General features: G+C 38.3%; 1 long non-coding RNA gene across 3 annotated transcripts in view; it reads right to left on the bottom strand.

Moving 5' to 3' along the window:
* Nucleotides 1-6342: 6342 nt before the first annotated feature.
* Nucleotides 6343-9178, bottom strand: part of LOC111262551 (uncharacterized) — a 6000-nt gene continuing 3164 nt past the window's right edge. For 2 of the 3 annotated variants that reach the window (XR_002681683.2, XR_002681682.2), the window contains exons 2-3: nt 8072-8194; nt 6755-7469 (exon numbers count right to left, since the gene is read on the bottom strand). This is a non-coding gene — a long non-coding RNA (uncharacterized LOC111262551). Of the gene's footprint in view, nt 6677-6754; nt 7470-8071; nt 8195-9178 lie in introns of those variants that run through there. The other variant, XR_015311975.1, reaches the window with a different exon arrangement.

Below are 9178 nucleotides of genomic sequence, written 5' to 3'. Positions count from 1 at the left end.
GAAACAATATATCAAGGAGCGATCATTGTTACTAATATGGGTCGTTCTATAGTAATGTTCAGTTAAATTCAACCTCTACTTGGCGTGCAAAAATTAAAAAGTACGAGCTGATGTACGTATTAATCTTTTGTGAGTTGTGCAATCTGCCCATATCGATGAAGCGTTTATGACATTATTGCGTGACCGGGTATGCCTTTCAACATGTATTGTAATGGGGAGTACATTGGTAGACCGTACTCTACGAGGTCAACTGTTGGCCACGGTCTATTTTTTCGATTCAGCCCGAGGCTTGTTAATCGTAGTTGTGCACCAGATCCACTGTGCACTCATTGCTGGGTCGTAGTAGTTGTGGTAGTGGTAACTTTCGACAACGTTCGTGTCTTAGGGAGCGTGCCTATGCAACCGACGGCTAGGAACGACGTGACGATAGCACGGAACCATGAGCAGGGCCTTACTTCAATGATCAGTCAACACGGGAGCACATAACACAAAGCAGGCTTGCGTTTGATACCTGCGGTTGCGAACAGACGGCATCGATGCGGTCACTACCCGCAGAATTCAATGATGGTAACGAATTCTTTGGGGATCCTAAAAAGTAGTACCCTGTGTACTACACGAATATTTATCTTGTCGTGAAGTATTTAGTTGATATTGGGTTAAGCGTGAGGATGTTTAAAATGTCTCTATCAAACCTATTCCATCTTGTAAGACAACACTTAGCGTAACTGTAAAGTACTAAACAAGCAAATAAACAGTATCTATAAGAAGACGAAGTGCTGATGTTTATTGAGAGGAATTTATCAAACCTCTGTAAATAACGAAATTTATGGACTAGACAGCAATGAGCGGGACTGCAAGTGCTTACTCTTTTGCTGAGTAACTATAAAGTTCATAGATACCAGGGGATGATTAGCTAATCCTCTATTAATTAGGATCGCTACCAATACAATTGTCTTCAACTTGCGATCGTTCGTTTTAGTATTCAGAACGTAAAATTAAGTTAAATTTGCTAGCGATACTTTACACCGCAAATGTTCATATATGTGTACGGTATCGGTTTAAAAAGAAACGCTTTGTTGCATTGTACCCACTTATTTTTTTATCTTACTCAGTCCAGCTTCGCGCCTACATAAAATATTATACCTTAGCTAGCAGTACGTATAGTCAGTCTATAAGAATCTTCAGTGCAATTTTCTGTAACCATCGTAAATTTACGGTACGATTAAATTGACTATCCAGAGATTTATGATATATACTTAATATATAAGCCATTTCAGGGTTCTTTACGTTTAGATAGTTTATAGTCGTTGAAATACTTTTATGCTATAATGTACAACATAAAACTGAGCGTTGCGTCAATGTCTGAGGCGTACCTATCAAAATGTCTGCCCATATGTTACGTTTCTCATAGCCCTTTTTCTCATTTTAGGCTAGAGTTCGTTTATAAATACAAACACATTGATTGTCCGTGGTGCCGTCCCGTAAAACACAGTTTGTACATGTTCTATCTAAAAAAAAAAAAGCTGGTGATACTTGCTTCAATCCTTATTGAGGATACTTAGTAGACTTACTTTTTTGCAATGCATCGGGAATGATGTCAAATCCTATTTTTATCGATGTGCTGTGTTGAAAGTTTTGGCTTAAATCGTTCCGGCTTCAATTATGAGTATGAGTTTTAAACAAGGCTTTTCATATATTTCATATGCAATAATAGGCGACTTATACTAGGTAGTTCATAATATAGAAGAACTCACGAAGCCTACAAGGACCCCTGCTGTGTTTCCAGTGGTCGATTGACAACAATGGCTACCTGTCACTGTCTACGCACCAAACTATCCTTGGCAAAGTATTTTCGATTCCGCCACTGATATTTCACATAAGTAATAACAAATAACCTCATTATAGAGTACTAAGCACTTACATGAGAACAGATACTATAAATGTTTGGTCCAATCTTTTAGAAATATATGCAATAATCTATAATAACATGTAGCAGAATCTATGAAAAAGCTTAATAAATAAATTTTATTTTGGGTACCCTTGATTACGTACCTTTCTGTTATTGGTTAACAAATTAAAACACTTAAATAGTTACTATCGAGTACACTGATAATACTTTGATAAGTGTTACGTGTAGTCTCCTTCGTTTCTTGTAGATTACAAGAGATTTCTGGGAATTTCTAAATAGCCGCATACTTGTAGTTTGCATTACCATACCTAATTTCCTTATCGATGGCCTAATTGAAAGAATTGAAAATTTCATACACTGCTTCACCTCTCGCTTCCTTATCTTAAATCTTAATTCTTAGATCTTGAGAAAACGGGGCCTAAAGGGCCCTTTGATTCTGTCCTTCTCGATCCGGCCATGATTGAAGCATAGCGTTAACAGTGCGCGTTGCTGTCTATGTAATTGGTTGCCGCACTACAAGCATCTTCTAGAGGAATTCCAGATATACGGCGGCGTCCACTGTTTCTGTTTCAGACAATATTTCTCTATAATAAGTGCCTTTCATATCCGAATATGAGCGTCAGCCGCTGAAGTTGACCTTTTTCTCGTTTGACGCTATTCTTTACTCCATTCTGCTATGCTAAATGGCACAAACTGGGCCATGCTTTTTCTACGTGCTCTATAAGGTTTTTTTTTACTCATGATAATAACTGCGCAAGTTGTCTTTGGACTACATTACACGTGTTTCCATATGCCTTAGACTTCGTTAGTAAAAAATTACAACATTTTTCTCGGTCTCCAATGTTTTCGTTACGATGTCATAACGCGTATTTTGAAAAATCTTATATTGAGGCTGATAAAGAGTTATCATTGTTCATGGTTTGTTTTTTATTCGAAAGCTTCCGTGAGTATATCAACTCGTTTTTTGCGCTTCTCGTTGTGAAATGTCGAGTCACTATCCCCACTGTGGTCTTCAACTGTCCACTTTCATTCTTAAAACGATCGCGTCAAAGATAAGCTGTAATTTTACTGAAGGCTTCCTTACTAAGCGTTTATACTAATTTTTGATGGATTCCAGTATGGCTTTTGTTTTCAACGAGCAGAAACTTAATAACTGACCATTGATTCTTCACTAGTCAACAATATTGGCTCATAAAGTTATCATTCGCTGACACCACTTGATCATTTTATAGCTATACATGACCAAACGCTTAAAGCAAATGAATTATTATCCGTCAATTGTGGCGTGGCTCAAATCATATTTAGACATTTTCGATAGCTCCGGAAAAGCACATTGCGATATGCTTATGATTGTTGGCTATCACCAGTTCGAGTGGCCTTCAGCAACTGATTTTGATTGGCCAGCAATATCCAACGAGACTATATCTATACATGCTATTTTTCTTACGCAAATTTGCAGCAGATTACAGCTTATGCAGGGGCCGCAGAGGAAGAGGACGCTTTCATCTCAGCAGACGAGGCTGGCGATGTCCTTTAAGGTCGAGGTAATGAGCATCACAGAAATCCTATCTTGTACAGGATTGTTCAATACTTATTCGTTACTGATAAAACCTAGATTGGCTACCTTGTGGCAGCACAAGTAGGGTAGAATGGAAAACCTTTCTTATTACAAAATTCATCCAATTTAAGTAATATTTAATAGTTGTAAAGTCGCAGAATTGGTTGATCGTTTTTAAAGTTACATTAGTCACGAAATACATGCTTGTGCCCGGGATTGCCCCGGAAATGCAGAACATAGGGAGACCATCGTTTGTAAGGTAAACATAGGTTAATGGACAATCTTTGCTCGGCCTGGTTTCCCATTGTAAGGCCGGAAGGCACCTAATTCGAGCATTTTGAACATGGTCGACCTGAAGTTATAGCAACAGCGCTAAATTCTTTGATTCGTCCTCAGACATTCCCCAGACCTTTGGTAACGTTTTCTGTCAGACAATTGCTATTGACAACGAAAACAACGGACTATGAAAAAAATCAACGATATTTACGAAAATTGAGGTAGATGACGCACCAATCAATAGAGTGCTCCACACATAACAGCTGCAGAAACCAGTTTGATATCTCTTTATTTGTTTTTACTTTTTCAAATATACAAGTATATATTTTGCCGACAAAAAGCGGTAGCTGTTAGAAAAATGGAATAAGCATCAAAACATGCTAGAAGCTGATGATCATATTCGAAGCAAATCTGGAAAGATTACGTTTTACAAAATGTACCAAATTTCCATGAGTTTTTCCGCAGACACTTACATTTCCCAAATACTATTAACTTGACGAAGTGTGAATAATACAGTTATCGTAGATATTAAAGATTAAATAATAGGCAAATAACTATCAATATGTATTGAACTTTACACGGCGAGAAGATTAGATGGCCAAAAAGTTGGGTTAAATAGCATTTAGCACAACCCAAACAGCCTGTACAAACAATATGTGTGAAATAAGTGTCCTTTTATTTGCTATTTCGCTTCTTTTTTTCGTCTTCCGTTACCTACGGCATTTCTTAATGCCTGGCGATATTTCATCGAGGGATAAAAGGTGATTGGCATTAAGGCTATTTTGGCTCTTTTCAGCTCGCGTGCGCATCGTACGGCTGAGTCAGTGGCTAGAGGAAACGCGAACAGTGAAAACTTATTTAGCGACGTTCATCTCTAACAGCATACAGGGAAGAATACCGGCGATGACGTAGCGCCCGTCCAGACGAACAGTACTTAGAGGATCGACCTCCGTGTCATGAATAAGTAGGTATGGCAGCCTACCTGAAGGCTCGTTTCTTTCTTGCTCTGTGTCCGGTATTTAACCATTAGGGATTAGCTCGAACGGCTGGCTCCTACCAGCGCAAGATGAGGTGTATCTACGCCCGGATTCGGACCTAGACCACTATGTGTCCCCATGGTTAGCAGGCAAACACGTTACCCAGTGTACTATCACGGCGACGACGGCTAAAGGTGTGCTAACCGCCATTTGTATCATATGTAGCAAACCTCTTCCGAGCAGAACTCGTTTTTGCAACAGGGGAGCGCGTGGCATTTCCACTATCTTTTCGATGCAACGTTTATATATTGGATACTTTAGCTGTTGAAATGATACTATACCGCTGTATGTTCATAGAACACTGGAACGTCACATTCCATCTGTTCGATTGATTCTGCATAGCCTCCCATAGAGCGGACATAGGTTGACAGAACCGTTTATAGCGACCGATGGCCGGATCATCAAAAATGTCTTCAATGCAAAATATAATTTCCCCCATTATGCCTTACTGATACGCCTATAGTAGTATCTCGTTATGCTGGAAAACCTGATATTGAATTTCGAAATTATCTGCGCAGAATACGCCTTAATCGCAAGGAAAGGTAGCCACGGTAAAGGAGATTTCATTTGACATGTGAAAATACGTAAGTTGGACTATTAAATTACACAAAGTGCTTATTTTTACTGTTACTTATCAGCATGAAACCTACGTTTTGGCACCGAGACGTAGAGAAAATTAAGGGAAGACTTTTCCAGGTTGAGGAGTAATTTTCTGGAGTAACCCTCTGGGAGGAGCTGCCTAGTCTATTGACGCAATCAGCCCCGGACGAATGAGTTGCGTGTTTTTGTCAGCAAGCATCGTGTGGGTGTACTTTTATTACTTAGCGAGTGTGCTTTTTCAAAAAACTCGTTTGTAATGGGCGTTATGCGACCCGCTTGTGCAGACTAATTCACCAAATAACAAACAAAAAACAGCTAACTTCAAACTAATGATAACGTCGATGCCATCGAGACGCCAGCAGATGGTAAGTGATTGATGTAAAAATATTAATGAGTGAAAAACGGTAAGTAAAAAAAAAACAGCCCTTATTCATGTACGACCATGTTAGGATGAGTGGGCAATTTTTTTTTAATTAGATGAGCAAAGATTATTAATAAAGACTTTAATTAAGCCCGTTTTCCCTTAATTAGTCCGAATTCCTTACCCCTAAACATTATGTTATCGATGCAAATAGTGGTTTTCGTATGGTCCTTTTGAAGTCCACAAATCTATTATAGTGGCATATCATAGACGAAAGTCTTGTTGAATCCGACCAAATTTAAATAAAAAAGAAAAAACGATAAGTTTTTTTTGTATATTACATCGCCTCTGTTATTAAGCCTTTAAAGAAACTTCGTCTCGGCAAACCTCGTCTAGCACATTTAGTTTTCCTTCAGAACCAACTTTCCTATATCAACATATAACTTTCTTTATTCACACAGGTTGTGTAGTGTGGATTAGTGACTGGACTTAACGCAGCGGCCGCCGGTAACAGCGATCCGTTAAATAGATGCTGGCTTCAGAGTTGTATGGCTCCTTTAGCAAATATCATTTTGGGACAAAATTTGGAGCTGGACGTTTATAGCCTTGATATCAGACAAAAAGCACCAAATTACTTTTGTAGTGTGAGAAATGAAGTGAAATTGTACTTTATTAGATTGTACATACTGTCGTCCGTTCTCAACGATCCTTTGTGGCCTCGTATTTTGAGCCTACTATTGTGCTTGTTTTTTTTTCTGGAAGACCGTACGGGTAAACATTCAAGACGAATGATGAATGCTGCGCCGACAGAAATATCGTTAAGGCTAAGAACGAGGAAAGACCAGGAAGAATCGATTTAAAAATGAAGAATAGCTGCGTAAATAGTAGCACGACATAGTTCCTCGCGATCGCTTCTACTTTTCAAACGGCACAACCTGCAAAACAAATGCAGCTTAATCATGGTGACTATTGAATTATCCCAGTGCCTGCATAATGAGCAAAACGTTTGATGAAGATTCTATGGAAGATGAATAGGTTCAAAATAGAGGGCGTCGTCGAAAGCATGTCGCTAAATCTTGCCGAGTCACCACACACTTCAAACAAAGGTTTTTGACCCCACTTAACATGTGGACAATTAGTTAAGTCTAAGATGAAACCTGCCTTTATCTTTGGTTAGTAACTGATTAGTTCGGACGCTCCTAGTTCGAAATAGTAACCAATCAGGAAAAAATCCATTTAGGGGGCGCTTAGATCAGCAGACTCTTTTTTTTTCTATTATCTATTTATTTTTTTATTCATCTTATCATTTGTGTATTTAATTTAATTTTATTATTTATTTATTTTTATTTAATATTATTTATATTTTAGAGAACACCGTAATAAAATTACATTCAATTGGCGGCAAGCTAGAATATGGGCAGGCCGATACGACCGGAACGACGATAACGAGCATCAACGGTCACTGTCCGCTTAACCCAAATTCTACAGGATAACGGCTTAAGCCACCAGACGTTGAATGCGACGGCAATCAGACAACACCGGCTAACGATAATGCTACATTCGTCTATGTTTAGAGGCCCCATATTATTCTGTTCAGAAGCGGTTCGGTCGCTACCTCAGAAGACTGCCAGAAACATTAGACGCTTCCCACAGGCGTTCTCGTACCCCTGGGGTATTGATGCTTAATACTGTATACGTGACGTTGGCTCGTGCTCACGCATATACTTCCTGCAAAAAGTCAACCGGCCCATAACATGTACGTTTACTATTACGTGTTTTAAAAATGACCGTCCACTTAACGCATTGACGCATAGTCCTTTCTCCGCAATAAAATGTTATTACGATACGAGTTAATAAACATTCAGTCTTGAAATAACTCTACATGAAATAGGTAATTTGCGGTTTGGGAAATCACGCAAAATGTAATATAGTAATAACTATAGAATATATAGATATAACGATTGTGCAGGTATCTAGTGGAGTACCACTAGGATAGTGGATGTGGTGGGTTAGGCTAGCAACGACTTATTAATGAAAACCGGATTGACACTTCTCTCATAATGTCAAATGCAACGATTAGCTGACGTAAAACCTGATCTCGTCGAATCATTCAATCGGGAAAGCTTTATTAAGCGTCGGATTGCTACTGCGTGCCAAGTGTCAGCAACAAGGCTATAAGGGAGCGGATATGCTAGATCAAGATATTATCAGGGGTTTCGTTAGGTATTCTGGTAAGGTTAGATAGGGTTGACGTGGCGCTTTTAGCTGCTTCCAAATGACACGAGGATCATCATAAAGAACCAAATAGGCGTCTTACCCAAGCAACATACCTGCGTAATCGCATCATTTGTCTAGACGCTGCTCCGATTGGCTCTATACGGTTCGCGTTTCACGTCCTTAACGAACAGTCTTAGCTAATCATTACCCTGTACGTACCACTGACATGTGGACGCCTTACGTGGTTTTTACAGAAAAGAAAATGAAGAAGTGTTGAAGAACTTATATATGCAATAGAGCTATATTTTGACTATGGCATTCTTATGATTTCTATTGTAATGTGATTTCGATCGAGTATCCATGGCTAAAAAACACTTTTCCTATGTGAGACAACATAGAACCTCTACAAATTAAACAACACTTTAGAGCTTTCTCATGCCATTCTAAGTTGAATATGTGAACTTATACACGAATGGACTGCTCAACACTTGACTGACCGATTATTAGAACCGATGTTGTTGTGAAATGCTTAAAACTTCTTACAAACGAAGATGGAGAAGAGCTGTAGCAGTTATCTTCTCTTAGTATAGGTAGATGAACAATATCAAAGAGATATAGCATATTGAAACGTATCTTTTGGAAGCTCAATTGCTTTAGCAAAGTAACTATTGATAATATAATTACTAGATTGTACAAGATGACATTTCAGTTAGTTGAAATATATGTATATTTCAAGGTTATTCTATATAATTAGCGTATTAGTGGGTGGCTCGCAATGAACCATTGACGGTTCGGAACCACCCATCCTTATGCATCGTACATGTATTCTAGTAGAGTTGATCATTTGTAATTAATATAAAACTTATGTAAAAAAAAACCATCCACCAAAATCTGGTTATCTTCAAATAGATTTGAAGTGCGTATGGATATAAGGAGACAAAAAGCATGCTCAAAGATTTGTCAATAATCATTATACAATCACAATAATAATTAATACAATATGAAGTTAATCACACTTGCAATTCTTCTTTTGAGATATAAATAGAAACAATTAAAACGTACATAAACAAAAGCACGAAAAAACCCAGTAAGGTGCAACATTACATATGAATCTCCTGTGGTGTTTCACCTATTTAATTATATTTCTTTGCATAATCCAGACCTCGCTCGTATAATCCCTACTATGGAGCGCTCGAATCTTAAAAAAAAAAAGGTTGTAG

This window comes from Varroa jacobsoni, unplaced genomic scaffold (genome assembly GCF_002532875.2).
Source record: "Varroa jacobsoni isolate VJ856 unplaced genomic scaffold, vjacob_1.0 scaffold_72, whole genome shotgun sequence".
Classification (NCBI taxonomy): Eukaryota; Metazoa; Arthropoda; class Arachnida; order Mesostigmata; family Varroidae; genus Varroa; species Varroa jacobsoni.
This window is presented reverse-complemented; position numbering and strand designations above follow the sequence as displayed.